General features: G+C 35.1%; 15 non-coding genes across 15 annotated transcripts; all 15 read right to left on the reverse strand.

Annotated features, from left to right (window-relative positions):
• Positions 1 to 2127: 2127 nt before the first annotated feature.
• Positions 2128 to 2209, reverse strand: TRNAS-UGA (transfer RNA serine (anticodon UGA)). The gene has a single exon. It is a non-coding gene; the product is annotated as a tRNA-Ser (tRNA).
• A 1080-nt stretch (positions 2210 to 3289) lies between these two features.
• Positions 3290 to 3371, reverse strand: TRNAS-UGA (transfer RNA serine (anticodon UGA)). The gene has a single exon. It is a non-coding gene; the product is annotated as a tRNA-Ser (tRNA).
• A 1080-nt stretch (positions 3372 to 4451) lies between these two features.
• Positions 4452 to 4533, reverse strand: TRNAS-UGA (transfer RNA serine (anticodon UGA)). Its single transcript has one exon. It is a non-coding gene; the product is annotated as a tRNA-Ser (tRNA).
• Positions 4534 to 5612: 1079 nt separating this feature from the next.
• On the reverse strand, positions 5613 to 5694 carry TRNAS-UGA (transfer RNA serine (anticodon UGA)). The gene has a single exon. It is a non-coding gene; the product is annotated as a tRNA-Ser (tRNA).
• A 1080-nt stretch (positions 5695 to 6774) lies between these two features.
• On the reverse strand, positions 6775 to 6856 carry TRNAS-UGA (transfer RNA serine (anticodon UGA)). Its single transcript has one exon. It is a non-coding gene; the product is annotated as a tRNA-Ser (tRNA).
• Positions 6857 to 7936: 1080 nt separating this feature from the next.
• Positions 7937 to 8018, reverse strand: TRNAS-UGA (transfer RNA serine (anticodon UGA)). Its single transcript has one exon. It is a non-coding gene; the product is annotated as a tRNA-Ser (tRNA).
• A 2242-nt stretch (positions 8019 to 10260) lies between these two features.
• TRNAS-UGA (transfer RNA serine (anticodon UGA)) lies at positions 10261 to 10342 on the reverse strand. The gene has a single exon. It is a non-coding gene; the product is annotated as a tRNA-Ser (tRNA).
• Positions 10343 to 11422: 1080 nt separating this feature from the next.
• TRNAS-UGA (transfer RNA serine (anticodon UGA)) lies at positions 11423 to 11504 on the reverse strand. Its single transcript has one exon. It is a non-coding gene; the product is annotated as a tRNA-Ser (tRNA).
• A 1079-nt stretch (positions 11505 to 12583) lies between these two features.
• Positions 12584 to 12665, reverse strand: TRNAS-UGA (transfer RNA serine (anticodon UGA)). Its single transcript has one exon. It is a non-coding gene; the product is annotated as a tRNA-Ser (tRNA).
• A 1080-nt stretch (positions 12666 to 13745) lies between these two features.
• TRNAS-UGA (transfer RNA serine (anticodon UGA)) lies at positions 13746 to 13827 on the reverse strand. Its single transcript has one exon. It is a non-coding gene; the product is annotated as a tRNA-Ser (tRNA).
• A 1080-nt stretch (positions 13828 to 14907) lies between these two features.
• Positions 14908 to 14989, reverse strand: TRNAS-UGA (transfer RNA serine (anticodon UGA)). Its single transcript has one exon. It is a non-coding gene; the product is annotated as a tRNA-Ser (tRNA).
• Positions 14990 to 16068: 1079 nt separating this feature from the next.
• On the reverse strand, positions 16069 to 16150 carry TRNAS-UGA (transfer RNA serine (anticodon UGA)). The gene has a single exon. It is a non-coding gene; the product is annotated as a tRNA-Ser (tRNA).
• Positions 16151 to 17230: 1080 nt separating this feature from the next.
• TRNAS-UGA (transfer RNA serine (anticodon UGA)) lies at positions 17231 to 17312 on the reverse strand. Its single transcript has one exon. It is a non-coding gene; the product is annotated as a tRNA-Ser (tRNA).
• Positions 17313 to 18392: 1080 nt separating this feature from the next.
• Positions 18393 to 18474, reverse strand: TRNAS-UGA (transfer RNA serine (anticodon UGA)). The gene has a single exon. It is a non-coding gene; the product is annotated as a tRNA-Ser (tRNA).
• Positions 18475 to 19553: 1079 nt separating this feature from the next.
• TRNAS-UGA (transfer RNA serine (anticodon UGA)) lies at positions 19554 to 19635 on the reverse strand. Its single transcript has one exon. It is a non-coding gene; the product is annotated as a tRNA-Ser (tRNA).
• Between the last annotated feature and the right edge of the window lie 650 nt (positions 19636 to 20285).

Genomic DNA, 20285 nt, shown 5'->3' on the forward strand with positions numbered 1-20285 from the left:
ATAATAGCTAGTATAGTTTAATGTCAAATATAGGTGTCAAGGACTTTTGATCTTGTACTAAATTAATTAGAAATCAGAGCCTTTAACATCACACCATGCCAACACTAGTGCTCATGAACTGTATTGTACATTTTACGGACATTTTATCAAATAATAATCATTTGAAATATATTAGGTTTTTTATTGGTCTATTCCACAGGTTTTCAAACTTGGTTCTCAGAACCCCACACAGTGCATGTTTTGCAGGTCTCCTCGCAGAACCACAAGTAAATAATTAGCTCCACAAGTGGACTTTTTAAAATGTGTCAGTGAGTAATTAATACACATATGCACCTGCTGGGTTACCTGCAAATCATACACTGTGTGGGGTCCAGAGGACTGAGTTTGAGAACTTATGGTCTATTCCTTAATAAAGTTTGGAATTAGAACAACTGACACTGCACAATTAATAGTTTGTTGATTAACAGACATTATTTCTTACCTTTCATTACATCTCTACAGCTGTAAATCCAGATAGAAAGAATCTGCATGCACAAGTTGCCACTGAGAAACATTTATACAAGGTCACAAGCATGTACATAGAATGCAGGAAGACACTGTCTGAGATTATATGTTTTAAAAAGAAGTCCATTGTAAAACAGGATATATATGTAGGTGAGCTAAGCTGAGATTGAGAACTCAATTCTTAAACATAACATGCTTTGATTCTCTTCATCTTGAATGCATTTCGTTTTTAAACCAGCTTGAAAAGCAAATGGATTTTAAGTCCATCACCTTAACCACTTGGCCACAACTACCTTAATGTTGTTTCACTGACAAGCTGTGTGCAAAATCAATGTTTTCCTTTTTTGGTAGCTTTTACAGTAAGTTAAATTTTGGGAAATGTAAAAGCTACTTTAGTTTCATGGAAAATAAAGTTATCAAGGACAAATGAGCTTAGCTTTCTACATGCATAAAAAGCAGTACGTAGCTGGCAGGATTTGAACCTGCGCGGGGAAACTTCAATGGATTTCAAGTCCATCGCTTTAACCTTTTGGCCACAACTACCTGACATCAATTGGATGGTGCTACTTGGAAATCAAAACATTTTTCCTGTTGGCAGAAATATCTGATACATTATATTTTAATTTGCTTCAATATTAATATGTAAACTTTGTGAAATATAATAGCTAGTATAGTTTAATGTCAAATATAGGTGTCAAGGACTTTTGATCTTGTACTAAATTAATTAGAAATCAGAGCCTTTAACATCACACCATGCCAACACTAGTGCTCATGAACTGTATTGTACATTTTACGGACATTTTATCAAATAATAATCATTTAAAATATATTAGGTTTTTTATTGGTCTATTCCACAGGTTTTCAAACTTGGTTCTCAGAACCCCACACAGTGCATGTTTTGCAGGTCTCCTCGCAGAACCACAAGTAAATAATTAGCTCCACAAGTGGACTTTTTAAAATGTGCCAGTTAGTAATTAATACACATATGCACCTGCTGGGTTACCTGCAAATCATACACTGTGTGGGGTCCAGAGGACTGAGTTTGAGAACTTATGGTCTATTCCTTAATAAAGTTTGGAATTAGAACAACTGACACTGCACAATTAATAGTTTGTTGATTAACAGACATTATTTCTTACCTTTCATTAAATCTCTACAGCTGTAAATCCAGATAGAAAGAATCTGCATGCACAAGTTGCCACTGAGAAACATTTATACAAGGTCACAAGCATGTACATAGAATGCAGGAAGACACTGTCTGAGATTATATGGTTTAAAAAGAAGTCCATTGTAAAACAGGATATATATGTAGGTGAGCTAAGCTGAGATTGAGAACTCAATTCTTAAACATAACATGCTTTGATTCTCTTCATCTTGAATGCATTTCGCTTTTAAACCAGCTTGAAAAGCAAATGGATTTTGAGTCCATCACCTTAACCACTCGGCCACAACTACCTTAATGTTTTTTCACTGACAAGCTGTGTGCAAAATCAATGTTTTCCTTTTTTGGTAGCTTTTACAGTAAGTTAAATTTTGGGAAATGTAAAAGCTACTTTAGTTTCATGGAAAATAAAGTTATCAAGGACAAATGAGCTTAGCTTTCTACATGCATAAAAAGCAGTACGTAGCTGGCAGGATTTGAACCTGCGTGGGGAAACCCCAATAGATTTCAAGTCCATCGCCTTAACCACTCGGCCACAACTACCTGACCTCAATTGGATGGTGCTACTTGGAAATCAAAACATTTTTCCTGTTGGCAGAAATATCTGATACATTTTATTTTAATTTGCTTCAATATTAATATGTAAACTTTGTGAAATATAATAGCTAGTATAGTTTAATGTCAAATATAGGTGTCAAGGACTTTTGATCTTGTACTAAATTAATTAGAAATCAGAGCCTTTAACATCACACCATGCCAACACTAGTGCTCATGAACTGTATTGTACATTTTACGGACATTTTATCAAATAATAATCATTTAAAATATATTAGGTTTTTTATTGGTCTATTCCACCGGTTTTCAAACTTGGTTCTCAGAACCCCACACAGTGCATGTTTTGCAGGTCTCCTCGCAGAACCACAAGTAAATAATTAGCTCCACAAGTGGACTTTTTAAAATGTGTCAGTGAGTAATTAATACACATATGCACCTGCTGGGTTACCTGCAAATCATACACTGTGTGGGGTCCAGAGGACTGAGTTTGAGAACTTATGGTCTATTCCTTAATAAAGTTTGGAATTAGAACAACTGACACTGCACAATTAATAGTTTGTTGATTAACAGACATTATTTCTTACCTTTCATTACATCTCTACAGCTGTAAATCCAGATAGAAAGAATCTGCATGCACAAGTTGCCACTGAGAAACATTTATACAAGGTCACAAGCATGTACATAGAATGCAGGAAGACACTGTCTGAGATTATATGGTTTAAAAAGAAGTCCATTGTAAAACAGGATATATATGTAGGTGAGCTAAGCTGAGATTGATAACTCAATTCTTAAACATAACATGCTTTGATTCTCTTCATCTTGAATGCATTTAGTTTTTAAACCAGCTTGAAAAGCAAATGGATTTTGAGTCCATCACCTTAACCACTCGGCCACAACTACCTTAACGTTGTTTCACTGACAAGCTGTGTGCAAAATCAATGTTTTCCTTTTTTGGTAGCTTTTACAGTAAGTTAAATTTTGGGAAATGTAAAAGCTACTTTAGTTTCATGGAAAATAAAGTTATCAAGGACAAATGAGCTTAGCTTTCTACATGCATAAAAAGCAGTACGTAGCTGGCAGGATTTGAACCTGCGCGGGGAAACCCCAATGGATTTCAAGTCCATCGCCTTAACCACTCGGCCACAACTACCTGACCTCAATTGGATGGTGCTACTTGGAAATCCAAACATTTTTCCTGGTGGCAGAAATATCTGATACATTTTATTTTAATTTGCTTCAATATTAATATGTAAACTTTGTGAAATATAATAGCTAGTATAGTTTAATGTCAAATATAGGTGTCAAGGACTTTTGATCTTGTACTAAATTAATTAGAAATCAGAGCCTTTAACATCACACCTTGCCAACACTAGTGCTCATGAACTGTATTGTACATTTTACGGACATTTTATCAAATAATAATCATTTAAAATATATTAGGTTTTTTATTGGTCTATTCCACAGGTTTTCAAACTTGGTTCTCAGAACCCCACACAGTGCATGTTTTGCAGGTCTCCTCGCAGAACCACAAGTAAATAATTAGCTCCACAAGTGGACTTTTTAAAATGTGTCAGTGAGTAATTAATACACATATGTACCTACTGGGTTACCTGCAAATCATACACTGTGTGGGGTCCAGAGGACTGAGTTTGAGAACTTATGGTCTATTCCTTAATAAAGTTTGGAATTAGAACAACTGACACTGCACAATTAATAGTTTGTTGATTAACAGACATTATTTCTTACCTTTCATTACATCTCTACAGCTGTAAATCCAGATAGAAAGAACCTGCATGCACAAGTTGCCACTGAGAAACATTTATACAAGGTCACAAGCATGTACATAGAATGCAGGAAGACACTGTCTGAGATTATATGGTTTAAAAAGAAGTCCATTGTAAAACAGGATATATATGTAGGTGAGCTAAGCTGAGATTGAGAACTCAATTCTTAAACATAACATGCTTTGATTCTCTTCATCTTGAATGCATTTCGTTTTTAAACCAGCTTGAAAAGCAAATGGATTTTGAGTCCATCACCTTAACCACTCGGCCACAACTACCTTAATGTTGTTTCACTGACAAGCTGTGTGCAAAATCAATGTTTTCCTTTTTTGGTAGCTTTTACAGTAAGTTAAATTTTGGGAAATGTAAAAGCTACTTTAGTTTCATGGAAAATAAAGTTATCAAGGACAAATGAGCTTAGCTTTCTACATGCATAAAAAGCAGTACGTAGCTGGCAGGATTTGAACGTGCGTGGGGAAACCCCAATGGATTTCAAGTCCATCGCCTTAACCACTCGGCCACAACTACCCGACCTCAATTGGATGGTGCTACTTGGAAATCCAAACATTTTTCCTGGTGGCAGAAATATCTGATACATTTTATTTTAATTTGCTTCAATATTAATATGTAAACTTTGTGAAATATAATAGCTAGTATAGTTTAATGTCAAATATAGGTGTCAAGGACTTTTGATCTTGTACTAAATTAATTAGAAATCAGAGCCTTTAACATCACACCATGCCAACACTAGTGCTCATGAACTGTATTGTACATTTTACGGACATTTTATCAAATAATAATCTTTAAAATATATTAGGTTTTTTATTGGTCTATTCCACAGGTTCTCAAACTTGGTTCTCAGAACCCCACACAGTGCATGTTTTGCAGGTCTCCTCGCAGAACCACAAGTAAATAATTAGCTCCACAAGTGGACTTTTTAAAATGTGTCAGTGAGTAATTAATACACATATGCACCTGCTGGGTTACCTGCAAATCATACACTGTGTGGGGTCCAGAGGACTGAGTTTGAGAACTTATGGTCTATTCCTTAATAAAGTTTGGAATTAGAACAACTGACACTGCACAATTAATAGTTTGTTGATTACCAGACATTATTTCTTACCTTTCATTACATCTCTACAGCTGTAAATCCAGATAGAAAGAATCTGCATGCACAAGTTGCCACTGAGAAACATTTATACAAGGTCACAAGCATGTACATAGAATGCAGGAAGACACTGTCTGAGATTATATGGTTTAAAAAGAAGTCCATTGTAAAACAGGATATATATGTAGGTGAGCTAAGCTGAGATTGAGAACTCAATTCTTAAACATAACATGCTTTGATTCTCTTCATCTTGAATGCATTTAGTTTTTAAACCAGCTTGAAAAGCAAATGGATTTTGAGTCCATCACCTTAACCACTCGGCCACAACTACCTTAATGTTGTTTCACTGACAAGCTGTGTGCAAAATCAATGTTTTCCTTTTTTGGTAGCTTTTACAGTAAGTTAAATTTTGGGAAATGTAAAAGCTACTTTAGTTTCATGGAAAATAAAGTTATCAAGGACAAATGAGCTTAGCTTTCTACATGCATAAAAAGCAGTACGTAGCTGGCAGGATTTGAACCTGCGCGGGGAAACCCCAATGGATTTCAAGTCCATCGCCTTAACCACTCGGCCACAACTACCTGACCTCAATTGGATGGTGCTACTTGGAAATCCAAACATTTTTCCTGGTGGCAGAAATATCTGATACATTTTATTTTAATTTGCTTCAATATTAATATGTAAACTTTGTGAAATATAATAGCTAGTATAGTTTAATGTCAAATATAGGTGTCAATGACTTTTGATCTTGTACTAAATTAATTAGAAATCAGAGCCTTTAACATCACACCATGCCAACACTAGTGCTCATGAACTGTATTGTACATTTTACGGACATTTTATCAAATAATAATCATTTAAAATATATTAGGTTTTTTATTGGTCTATTCCACAGGTTCTCAAACTTGGTTCTCAGAACCCCACACAGTGCATGTTTTGCAGGTCTCCTCGCAGAACCACAAGTAAATAATTAGCTCCACAAGTGGACTTTTTAAAATGTGCCAGTTAGTAATTAATACACATATGCACCTGCTGGGTTACCTGCAAATCATACACTGTGTGGGGTCCAGAGGACTGAGTTTGAGAACTTATGGTCTATTCCTTAATAAAGTTTGGAATTAGAACAACTGACACTGCACAATTAATAGTTTGTTGATTAACAGACATTATTTCTTACCTTTCATTACATCTCTACAGCTGTAAATCCAGATAGAAAGAACCTGCATGCACAAGTTGCCACTGAGAAACATTTATACAAGGTCACAAGCATGTACATAGAATGCAGGAAGACACTGTCTGAGATTATATGGTTTAAAAAGAAGTCCATTGTAAAACAGGATATATATGTAGGTGAGCTAAGCTGAGATTGAGAACTCAATTCTTAAACATAACATGCTTTGATTCTCTTCATCTTGAATGCATTTCGTTTTTAAACCAGCTTGAAAAGCAAATGGATTTTGAGTCCATCACCTTAACCACTCGGCCACAACTACCTTAATGTTGTTTCACTGACAAGCTGTGTGCAAAATCAATGTTTTCCTTTTTTGGTAGCTTTTACAGTAAGTTAAATTTTGGGAAATGTAAAAGCTACTTTAGTTTCATGGAAAATAAAGTTATCAAGGACAAATGAGCTTAGCTTTCTACATGCATAAAAAGCAGTACGTAGCTGGCAGGATTTGAACGTGCGTGGGGAAACCCCAATGGATTTCAAGTCCATCGCCTTAACCACTCGGCCACAACTACCCGACCTCAATTGGATGGTGCTACTTGGAAATCCAAACATTTTTCCTGGTGGCAGAAATATCTGATACATTTTATTTTAATTTGCTTCAATATTAATATGTAAACTTTGTGAAATATAATAGCTAGTATAGTTTAATGTCAAATATAGGTGTCAAGGACTTTTGATCTTGTACTAAATTAATTAGAAATCAGAGCCTTTAACATCACACCATGCCAACACTAGTGCTCATGAACTGTATTGTACATTTTACGGACATTTTATCAAATAATAATCATTTAAAATATATTAGGTTTTTTATTGGTCTATTCCACAGGTTCTCAAACTTGGTTCTCAGAACCCCACACAGTGCATGTTTTGCAGGTCTCCTCACAGAACCACAAGTAAATAATTAGCTCCACAAGTGGACTTTTTAAAATGTGTCAGTGAGTAATTAATACACATATGCACCTGCTGGGTTACCTGCAAATCATACACTGTGTGGGGTCCAGAGGACTGAGTTTGAGAACTTATGGTCTATTCCTTAATAAAGTTTGGAATTAGAACAACTGACACTGCACAATTAATAGTTTGTTGATTACCAGACATTATTTCTTACCTTTCATTACATCTCTACAGCTGTAAATCCAGATAGAAAGAATCTGCATGCACAAGTTGCCACTGAGAAACATTTATACAAGGTCACAAGCATGTACATAGAATGCAGGAAGACACTGTCTGAGATTATATGGTTTAAAAAGAAGTCCATTGTAAAACAGGATATATATGTAGGTGAGCTAAGCTGAGATTGAGAACTCAATTCTTAAACATAACATGCTTTGATTCTCTTCATCTTGAATGCATTTCGTTTTTAAACCAGCTTGAAAAGCAAATGGATTTTGAGTCCATCACCTTAACCACTCGGCCACAACTACCTTAATGTTGTTTCACTGGCAAGCTGTGTGCAAAATCAATGTTTTCCTTTTTTGGTAGCTTTTACAGTAAGTTAAATTTTGGGAAATGTAAAAGCTACTTTAGTTTCATGGAAAATAAAGTTATCAAGGACAAATGAACTTAGCTTTCTACATGCATAAAAAGCAGTACGTAGCTGGCAGGATTTGAACCTGCGCGGGGAAACCCCAATGGATTTCAAGTCCATCGCCTTAACCACTCGGCCACAACTACCTGACCTCTATTGGATGGTGCTACTTGGAAATCAAAACATTTTTCCTGTTGGCAGAAATATCTGATACATTTTATTTTAATTTGCTTCAATATTAATATGTAAACTTTGTGAAATATAATAGCTAGTATAGTTTAATGTCAAATATAGGTGTCAAGGACTTTTGATCTTGTACTAAATTAATTAGAAATCAGAGCCTTTAACATCACACCATGCCAACACTAGTGCTCATGAACTGTATTGTACATTTTACGGACATTTTATCAAATAATAATCATTTGAAATATATTAGGTTTTTTATTGGTCTATTCCACAGGTTTTCAAACTTGGTTCTCAGAACCCCACACAGTGCATGTTTTGCAGGTCTCCTCGCAGAACCACAAGTAAATAATTAGCTCCACAAGTGGACTTTTTAAAATGTGTCAGTGAGTAATTAATACACATATGCACCTGCTGGGTTACCTGCAAATCATACACTGTGTGGGGTCCAGAGGACTGAGTTTGAGAACTTATGGTCTATTCCTTAATAAAGTTTGGAATTAGAACAACTGACACTGCACAATTAATAGTTTGTTGATTAACAGACATTATTTCTTACCTTTCATTACATCTCTACAGCTGTAAATCCAGATAGAAAGAATCTGCATGCACAAGTTGCCACTGAGAAACATTTATACAAGGTCACAAGCATGTACATAGAATGCAGGAAGACACTGTCTGAGATTATATGTTTTAAAAAGAAGTCCATTGTAAAACAGGATATATATGTAGGTGAGCTAAGCTGAGATTGAGAACTCAATTCTTAAACATAACATGCTTTGATTCTCTTCATCTTGAATGCATTTCGTTTTTAAACCAGCTTGAAAAGCAAATGGATTTTAAGTCCATCACCTTAACCACTTGGCCACAACTACCTTAATGTTGTTTCACTGACAAGCTGTGTGCAAAATCAATGTTTTCCTTTTTTGGTAGCTTTTACAGTAAGTTAAATTTTGGGAAATGTAAAAGCTACTTTAGTTTCATGGAAAATAAAGTTATCAAGGACAAATGAGCTTAGCTTTCTACATGCATAAAAAGCAGTACGTAGCTGGCAGGATTTGAACCTGCGCGGGGAAACTTCAATGGATTTCAAGTCCATCGCTTTAACCTTTTGGCCACAACTACCTGACATCAATTGGATGGTGCTACTTGGAAATCAAAACATTTTTCCTGTTGGCAGAAATATCTGATACATTATATTTTAATTTGCTTCAATATTAATATGTAAACTTTGTGAAATATAATAGCTAGTATAGTTTAATGTCAAATATAGGTGTCAAGGACTTTTGATCTTGTACTAAATTAATTAGAAATCAGAGCCTTTAACATCACACCATGCCAACACTAGTGCTCATGAACTGTATTGTACATTTTACGGACATTTTATCAAATAATAATCATTTAAAATATATTAGGTTTTTTATTGGTCTATTCCACAGGTTTTCAAACTTGGTTCTCAGAACCCCACACAGTGCATGTTTTGCAGGTCTCCTCGCAGAACCACAAGTAAATAATTAGCTCCACAAGTGGACTTTTTAAAATGTGCCAGTTAGTAATTAATACACATATGCACCTGCTGGGTTACCTGCAAATCATACACTGTGTGGGGTCCAGAGGACTGAGTTTGAGAACTTATGGTCTATTCCTTAATAAAGTTTGGAATTAGAACAACTGACACTGCACAATTAATAGTTTGTTGATTAACAGACATTATTTCTTACCTTTCATTAAATCTCTACAGCTGTAAATCCAGATAGAAAGAATCTGCATGCACAAGTTGCCACTGAGAAACATTTATACAAGGTCACAAGCATGTACATAGAATGCAGGAAGACACTGTCTGAGATTATATGGTTTAAAAAGAAGTCCATTGTAAAACAGGATATATATGTAGGTGAGCTAAGCTGAGATTGAGAACTCAATTCTTAAACATAACATGCTTTGATTCTCTTCATCTTGAATGCATTTCGCTTTTAAACCAGCTTGAAAAGCAAATGGATTTTGAGTCCATCACCTTAACCACTCGGCCACAACTACCTTAATGTTTTTTCACTGACAAGCTGTGTGCAAAATCAATGTTTTCCTTTTTTGGTAGCTTTTACAGTAAGTTAAATTTTGGGAAATGTAAAAGCTACTTTAGTTTCATGGAAAATAAAGTTATCAAGGACAAATGAGCTTAGCTTTCTACATGCATAAAAAGCAGTACGTAGCTGGCAGGATTTGAACCTGCGTGGGGAAACCCCAATAGATTTCAAGTCCATCGCCTTAACCACTCGGCCACAACTACCTGACCTCAATTGGATGGTGCTACTTGGAAATCAAAACATTTTTCCTGTTGGCAGAAATATCTGATACATTTTATTTTAATTTGCTTCAATATTAATATGTAAACTTTGTGAAATATAATAGCTAGTATAGTTTAATGTCAAATATAGGTGTCAAGGACTTTTGATCTTGTACTAAATTAATTAGAAATCAGAGCCTTTAACATCACACCATGCCAACACTAGTGCTCATGAACTGTATTGTACATTTTACGGACATTTTATCAAATAATAATCATTTAAAATATATTAGGTTTTTTATTGGTCTATTCCACCGGTTTTCAAACTTGGTTCTCAGAACCCCACACAGTGCATGTTTTGCAGGTCTCCTCGCAGAACCACAAGTAAATAATTAGCTCCACAAGTGGACTTTTTAAAATGTGTCAGTGAGTAATTAATACACATATGCACCTGCTGGGTTACCTGCAAATCATACACTGTGTGGGGTCCAGAGGACTGAGTTTGAGAACTTATGGTCTATTCCTTAATAAAGTTTGGAATTAGAACAACTGACACTGCACAATTAATAGTTTGTTGATTAACAGACATTATTTCTTACCTTTCATTACATCTCTACAGCTGTAAATCCAGATAGAAAGAATCTGCATGCACAAGTTGCCACTGAGAAACATTTATACAAGGTCACAAGCATGTACATAGAATGCAGAAAGACACTGTCTGAGATTATATGGTTTAAAAAGAAGTCCATTGTAAAACAGGATATATATGTAGGTGAGCTAAGCTGAGATTGAGAACTCAATTCTTAAACATAACATGCTTTGATTCTCTTCATCTTGAATGCATTTCGTTTTTAAACCAGCTTGAAAAGCAAATGGATTTTGAGTCCATCACCTTAACCACTCGGCCACAACTACCTTAATGTTGTTTCACTGACAAGCTGTGTGCAAAATCAATGTTTTTCTTTTTTGGTAGCTTTTACAGTAAGTTAAATTTTGGGAAATGTAAAAGCTACTTTAGTTTCATGGAAAATAAAGTTATCAAGGACAAATGAGCTTAGCTTTCTACATGCATAAAAAGCAGTACGTAGCTGGCAGGATTTGAACCTGCGCGGGGAAACCCCAATGGATTTCAAGTCCATCGCCTTAACCACTCGGCCACAACTACCTGACCTCAATTGGATGGTGCTACTTGGAAATCCAAACATTTTTCCTGGTGGCAGAAATATCTGATACATATTATTTTAATTTGCTTCAATATTAATATGTAAATTTTGTGAAATATAATAGCTAGTATAGTTTAATGTCAAATATAGGTGTCAAGGACTTTTGATCTTGTACTAAATTAATTAGAAATCAGAGCCTTTAACATCACACCATGCCAACACTAGTGCTCATGAACTGTATTGTACATTTTACGGACATTTTATCAAATAATAATCATTTAAAATATATTAGGTTTTTTATTGGTCTATTCCACAGGTTCTCAAACTTGGTTCTCAGAACCCCACACAGTGCATGTTTTGCAGGTCTCCTCGCAGAACCACAAGTAAATAATTAGCTCCACAAGTGGACTTTTTAAAATGTGTCAGTGAGTAATTAATACACATATGCACCTGCTGGGTTACCTGCAAATCATACACTGTGTGGGGTCCAGAGGACTGAGTTTGAGAACTTATGGTCTATTCCTTAATAAAGTTTGAATTAGAACAACTGACACTGCACAATTAATAGTTTGTTGATTACCAGACATTATTTCTTACCTTTCATTACATCTCTACAGCTGTAAATCCAGATAGAAAGAATCTGCATGCACAAGTTGCCACTGAGAAACATTTATACAAGGTCACAAGCATGTACATAGAATGCAGGAAGACACTGTCTGAGATTATATGGTTTAAAAAGAAGTCCATTGTAAAACAGGATATATATGTAGGTGAGCTAAGCTGAGATTGAGAACTCAATTCTTAAACATAACATGCTTTGATTCTCTTCATCTTTAATGCATTTCGTTTTTAAACCAGCTTGAAAAGCAAATGGATTTTGAGTCCATCACCTTAACCACTCGGCAACAACTACCTTAATGTTGTTTCACTGACAAGCTGTGTGCAAAATCAATGTTTTCCTTTTTTGGTAGCTTTTACAGTAAGTTAAACTTTGGGATATGTAAAAGCTACTTTAGTTTCATGGAAAATAAAGTTATCAAGGACAAATGAGCTTAGCTTTCTACATGCATAAAAAGCAGTACATAGCTGGCAGGATTTGAACCTGCGTGGGGAAACCCCAATAGATTTCAAGTCCATCGCCTTAACCACTCGGCCACAACTACCTGACCTCAATTGGATGGTGCTACTTGGAAATCAAAACATTTTTCCTGTTGGCAGAAATATCTGATACATTTTATTTTAATTTGCTTCAATATTAATATGTAAACTTTGTGAAATATAATAGCTAGTATAGTTTAATGTCAAATATAGGTGTCAAGGACTTTTGATCTTGTACTAAATTAATTAGAAATCAGAGCCTTTAACATCACACCATGCCAACACTAGTGCTCATGAACTGTATTGTACATTTTACGGACATTTTATCAAATAATAATCATTTAAAATATATTAGGTTTTTTATTGGTCTATTCCACAGGTTTTCAAACTTGGTTCTCAGAACCCCACACAGTGCATGTTTTGCAGGTCTCCTCGCAGAACCACAAGTAAATAATTAGCTCCACAAGTGGACTTTTTAAAATGTGCCAGTTAGTAATTAATACACATATGCACCTGCTGGGTTACCTGCAAATCATACACTGTGTGGGGTCCAGAGGACTGAGTTTGAGAACTTATGGTCTATTCCTTAATAAAGTTTGGAATTAGAACAACTGACACTGCACAATTAATAGTTTGTTGATTAACAGACATTATTTCTTACCTTTCATTAAATCTCTACAGCTGTAAATCCAGATAGAAAGAATCTGCATGCACAAGTTGCCACTGAGAAACATTTATACAAGGTCACAAGCATGTACATAGAATGCAGGAAGACACTGTCTGAGATTATATGGTTTAAAAAGAAGTCCATTGTAAAACAGGATATATATGTAGGTGAGCTAAGCTGAGATTGAGAACTCAATTCTTAAACATAACATGCTTTGATTCTCTTCATCTTGAATGCATTTCGCTTTTAAACCAGCTTGAAAAGCAAATGGATTTTGAGTCCATCACCTTAACCACTCGGCCACAACTACCTTAATGTTTTTTCACTGACAAGCTGTGTGCAAAATCAATGTTTTCCTTTTTTGGTAGCTTTTACAGTAAGTTAAATTTTGGGAAATGTAAAAGCTACTTTAGTTTCATGGAAAATAAAGTTATCAAGGACAAATGAGCTTAGCTTTCTACATGCATAAAAAGCAGTACGTAGCTGGCAGGATTTGAACCTGCGTGGGGAAACCCCAATAGATTTCAAGTCCATCGCCTTAACCACTCGGCCACAACTACCTGACCTCAATTGGATGGTGCTACTTGGAAATCAAAACATTTTTCCTGTTGGCAGAAATATCTGATACATTTTATTTTAATTTGCTTCAATATTAATATGTAAACTTTGTGAAATATAATAGCTAGTATAGTTTAATGTCAAATATAGGTGTCAAGGACTTTTGATCTTGTACTAAATTAATTAGAAATCAGAGCCTTTAACATCACACCATGCCAACACTAGTGCTCATGAACTGTATTGTACATTTTACGGACATTTTATCAAATAATAATCATTTAAAATATATTAGGTTTTTTATTGGTCTATTCCACCGGTTTTCAAACTTGGTTCTCAGAACCCCACACAGTGCATGTTTTGCAGGTCTCCTCGCAGAACCACAAGTAAATAATTAGCTCCACAAGTGGACTTTTTAAAATGTGTCAGTGAGTAATTAATACACATATGCACCTGCTGGGTTACCTGCAAATCATACACTGTGTGGGGTCCAGAGGACTGAGTTTGAGAACTTATGGTCTATTCCTTAATAAAGTTTGGAATTAGAACAACTGACACTGCACAATTAATAGTTTGTTGATTAACAGACATTATTTCTTACCTTTCATTACATCTCTACAGCTGTAAATCCAGATAGAAAGAATCTGCATGCACAAGTTGCCACTGAGAAACATTTATACAAGGTCACAAGCATGTACATAGAATGCAGAAAGACACTGTCTGAGATTATATGGTTTAAAAAGAAGTCCATTGTAAAACAGGATATATATGTAGGTGAGCTAAGCTGAGATTGAGAACTCAATTCTTAAACATAACATGCTTTGATTCTCTTCATCTTGAATGCATTTCATTTTTAAACCAGCTTGAAAAGCAAATGGATTTTGAGTCCATCACCTTAACCACTCGGCCACAACTACCTTAATGTTGTTTCACTGACAAGCTGTGTGCAAAATCAATGTTTTTCTTTTTTGGTAGCTTTTACAGTAAGTTAAATTTTGGGAAATGTAAAAGCTACTTTAGTTTCATGGAAAATAAAGTTATCAAGGACAAATGAGCTTAGCTTTCTACATGCATAAAAAGCAGTACGTAGCTGGCAGGATTTGAACCTGCGCGGGGAAACCCCAATGGATTTCAAGTCCATCGCCTTAACCACTCGGCCACAACTACCTGACCTCAATTGGATGGTGCTACTTGGAAATCCAAACATTTTTCCTGGTGGCAGAAATATCTGATACATATTATTTTAATTTGCTTCAATATTAATATGTAAATTTTGTGAAATATAATAGCTAGTATAGTTTAATGTCAAATATAGGTGTCAAGGACTTTTGATCTTGTACTAAATTAATTAGAAATCAGAGCCTTTAACATCACACCATGCCAACACTAGTGCTCATGAACTGTATTGTACATTTTACGGACATTTTATCAAATAATAATCATTTAAAATATATTAGGTTTTTTATTGGTCTATTCCACAGGTTCTCAAACTTGGTTCTCAGAACCCCACACAGTGCATGTTTTGCAGGTCTCCTCGCAGAACCACAAGTAAATAATTAGCTCCACAAGTGGACTTTTTAAAATGTGTCAGTGAGTAATTAATACACATATGCACCTGCTGGGTTACCTGCAAATCATACACTGTGTGGGGTCCAGAGGACTGAGTTTGAGAACTTATGGTCTATTCCTTAATAAAGTTTGAATTAGAACAACTGACACTGCACAATTAATAGTTTGTTGATTACCAGACATTATTTCTTACCTTTCATTACATCTCTACAGCTGTAAATCCAGATAGAAAGAATCTGCATGCACAAGTTGCCACTGAGAAACATTTATACAAGGTCACAAGCATGTACATAGAATGCAGGAAGACACTGTCTGAGATTATATGGTTTAAAAAGAAGTCCATTGTAAAACAGGATATATATGTAGGTGAGCTAAGCTGAGATTGAGAACTCAATTCTTAAACATAACATGCTTTGATTCTCTTCATCTTTAATGCATTTCGTTTTTAAACCAGCTTGAAAAGCAAATGGATTTTGAGTCCATCACCTTAACCACTCGGCAACAACTACCTTAATGTTGTTTCACTGACAAGCTGTGTGCAAAATCAATGTTTTCCTTTTTTGGTAGCTTTTACAGTAAGTTAAACTTTGGGATATGTAAAAGCTACTTTAGTTTCATGGAAAATAAAGTTATCAAGGACAAATGAGCTTAGCTTTCTACATGCATAAAAAGCAGTACATAGCTGGCAGGATTTGAACCTGCGTGGGGAAACCCCAATAGATTTCAAGTCCATCGCCTTAACCACTCGGCCACAACTACCTGACCTCAATTGGATGGTGCTACTTGGAAATCAAAACATTTTTCCTGTTGGCAGAAATATCTGATACATTTTATTTTAATTTGCTTCAATATTAATATGTAAACTTTGTGAAATATAATAGCTAGTATAGTTTAATGTCAAATATAGGTGTCAAGGACTTTTGATCTTGTACTAAATTAATTAGAAATCAGAGCCTTTAACATCACACCATGCCAACACTAGTGCTCATGAACTGTATTGTACATTTTACGGACATTTTATCAAATAATAATCATTTAAAATATATTAGGTTTTTTATTGGTCTATTCCACAGGTTCTCAAACTTGGTTCTCAGAACCCCACACAGTGCATGTTTTGCAGGTCTCCTCGCAGAACCACAAGTAAATAATTAGCTCCACAAGTGGACTTTTTAAAATGTGCCAGTTAGTAATTAATACACATATGCACCTGCTGGGTTACCTGCAAATCATACACTGTGTGGGGTCCAGAGGACTGAGTTTGAGAACTTATGGTCTATTCCTTAATAAAGTTTGGAATTAGAACAACTGACACTGCACAATTAATAGTTTGTTGATTAACAGACATTATTTCTTACCTTTCATTAAATCTCTACAGCTGTAAATCCAGATAGAAAGAATCTGCATGCACAAGTTGCCACTGAGAAACATTTATACAAGGTCACAAGCATGTACATAGAATGCAGGAAGACACTGTCTGAGATTATATGGTTTAAAAAGAAGTCCATTGTAAAACAGGATATATATGTAGGTGAGCTAAGCTGAGATTGAGAACTCAATTCTTAAACATAACATGCTTTGATTCTCTTCATCTTGAATGCATTTCGCTTTTAAACCAGCTTGAAAAGCAAATGGATTTTGAGTCCATCACCTTAACCACTCGGCCACAACTACCTTAATGTTTTTTCACTGACAAGCTGTGTGCAAAATCAATGTTTTCCTTTTTTGGTAGCTTTTACAGTAAGTTAAATTTTGGGAAATGTAAAAGCTACTTTAGTTTCATGGAAAATAAAGTTATCAAGGACAAATGAGCTTAGCTTTCTACATGCATAAAAAGCAGTACGTAGCTGGCAGGATTTGAACCTGCGTGGGGAAACCCCAATAGATTTCAAGTCCATCGCCTTAACCACTCGGCCACAACTACCTGACCTCAATTGGATGGTGCTACTTGGAAATCAAAACATTTTTCCTGTTGGCAGAAATATCTGATACATTTTATTTTAATTTGCTTCAATATTAATATGTAAACTTTGTGAAATATAATAGCTAGTATAGTTTAATGTCAAATATAGGTGTCAAGGACTTTTGATCTTGTACTAAATTAATTAGAAATCAGAGCCTTTAACATCACACCATGCCAACACTAGTGCTCATGAACTGTATTGTACATTTTACGGACATTTTATCAAATAATAATCATTTAAAATATATTAGGTTTTTTATTGGTCTATTCCACCGGTTTTCAAACTTGGTTCTCAGAACCCCACACAGTGCATGTTTTGCAGGTCTCCTCGCAGAACCACAAGTAAATAATTAGCTCCACAAGTGGACTTTTTAAAATGTGTCAGTGAGTAATTAATACACATATGCACCTGCTGGGTTACCTGCAAATCATACACTGTGTGGGGTCCAGAGGACTGAGTTTGAGAACTTATGGTCTATTCCTTAATAAAGTTTGGAATTAGAACAACTGACACTGCACAATTAATAGTTTGTTGATTAACAGACATTATTTCTTACCTTTCATTACATCTCTACAGCTGTAAATCCAGATAGAAAGAATCTGCATGCACAAGTTGCCACTGAGAAACATTTATACAAGGTCACAAGCATGTACATAGAATGCAGAAAGACACTGTCTGAGATTATATGGTTTAAAAAGAAGTCCATTGTAAAACAGGATATATATGTAGGTGAGCTAAGCTGAGATTGAGAACTCAATTCTTAAACATAACATGCTTTGATTCTCTTCATCTTGAATGCATTTCGTTTTTAAACCAGCTTGAAAAGCAAATGGATTTTGAGTCCATCACCTTAACCACTCGGCCACAACTACCTTAATGTTGTTTCACTGACAAGCTGTGTGCAAAATCAATGTTTTTCTTTTTTGGTAGCTTTTACAGTAAGTTAAATTTTGGGAAATGTAAAAGCTACTTTAGTTTCATGGAAAATAAAGTTATCAAGGACAAATGAGCTTAGCTTTCTACATGCATAAAAAGCAGTACGTAGCTGGCAGGATTTGAACCTGCGCGGGGAAACCCCAATGGATTTCAAGTCCATCGCCTTAACCACTCGGCCACAACTACCTGACCTCAATTGGATGGTGCTACTTGGAAATCCAAACATTTTTCCTGGTGGCAGAAATATCTGATACATATTATTTTAATTTGCTTCAATATTAATATGTAAATTTTGTGAAATATAATAGCTAGTATAGTTTAATGTCAAATATAGGTGTCAAGGACTTTTGATCTTGTACTAAATTAATTAGAAATCAGAGCCTTTAACATCACACCATGCCAACACTAGTGCTCATGAACTGTATTGTACATTTTACGGACATTTTATCAAATAATAATCATTTAAAATATATTAGGTTTTTTATTGGTCTATTCCACAGGTTCTCAAACTTGGTTCTCAGAACCCCACACAGTGCATGTTTTGCAGGTCTCCTCGCAGAACCACAAGTAAATAATTAGCTCCACAAGTGGACTTTTTAAAATGTGTCAGTGAGTAATTAATACACATATGCACCTGCTGGGTTACCTGCAAATCATACACTGTGTGGGGTCCAGAGGACTGAGTTTGAGAACTTATGGTCTATTCCTTAATAAAGTTTGAATTAGAACAACTGACACTGCACAATTAATAGTTTGTTGATTACCAGACATTATTTCTTACCTTTCATTACATCTCTACAGCTGTAAATCCAGATAGAAAGAATCTGCATGCACAAGTTGCCACTGAGAAACATTTATACAAGGTCACAAGCATGTACATAGAATGCAGGAAGACACTGTCTGAGATTATATGGTTTAAAAAGAAGTCCATTGTAAAACAGGATATATATGTAGGTGAGCTAAGCTGAGATTGAGAACTCAATTCTTAAACATAACATGCTTTGATTCTCTTCATCTTTAATGCATTTCGTTTTTAAACCAGCTTGAAAAGCAAATGGATTTTGAGTCCATCACCTTAACCACTCGGCAACAACTACCTTAATGTTGTTTCACTGACAAGCTGTGTGCAAAATCAATGTTTTCCTTTTTTGGTAGCTTTTACAGTAAGTTAAACTTTGGGATATGTAAAAGCTACTTTAGTTTCATGGAAAATAAAGTTATCAAGGACAAATGAGCTTAGCTTTCTACATGCATAAAAAGCAGTACATAGCTGGCAGGATTTGAACCTGCGTGGGGAAACCCCAATAGATTTCAAGTCCATCGCCTTAACCACTCGGCCACAACTACCTGACCTCAATTGGATGGTGCTACTTGGAAATCAAAACATTTTTCCTGTTGGCAGAAATATCTGATACATTTTATTTTAATTTGCTTCAATATTAATATGTAAACTTTGTGAAATATAATAGCTAGTATAGTTTAATGTCAAATATAGGTGTCAAGGACTTTTGATCTTGTACTAAATTAATTAGAAATCAGAGCCTTTAACATCACACCATGCCAACACTAGTGCTCATGAACTGTATTGTACATTTTACGGACATTTTATCAAATAATAATCATTTAAAATATATTAGGTTTTTTATTGGTCTATTCCACAGGTTTTCAAACTTGGTTCTCAGAACCCCACACAGTGCATGTTTTGCAGGTCTCCTCGCAGAACCACAAGTAAATAATTAGCTCTACAAGTGGACTTTTTAAAATGTGTCAGTGAGTAATTAATACACATATGCACCTGCTGGGTTACCTGCAAATCATACACTGTGTGGGGTCCAGAGGACTGAGTTTGAGAACTTATGGTCTATTCCTTAATAAAGTTTGGAATTAGAACAACTGACACTGCACAATTAATAGTTTGTTGATTACCAGACATTATTTCTTACCTTTCATTACATCTCTACAGCTGTAAATCCAGATAGAAAGAATCTGCATGCACA

The sequence above is a fragment of the Pseudophryne corroboree genome, chromosome 11 (genome assembly GCF_028390025.1).
Source record: "Pseudophryne corroboree isolate aPseCor3 chromosome 11, aPseCor3.hap2, whole genome shotgun sequence".
Taxonomy (NCBI): domain Eukaryota; kingdom Metazoa; phylum Chordata; class Amphibia; order Anura; family Myobatrachidae; genus Pseudophryne; species Pseudophryne corroboree.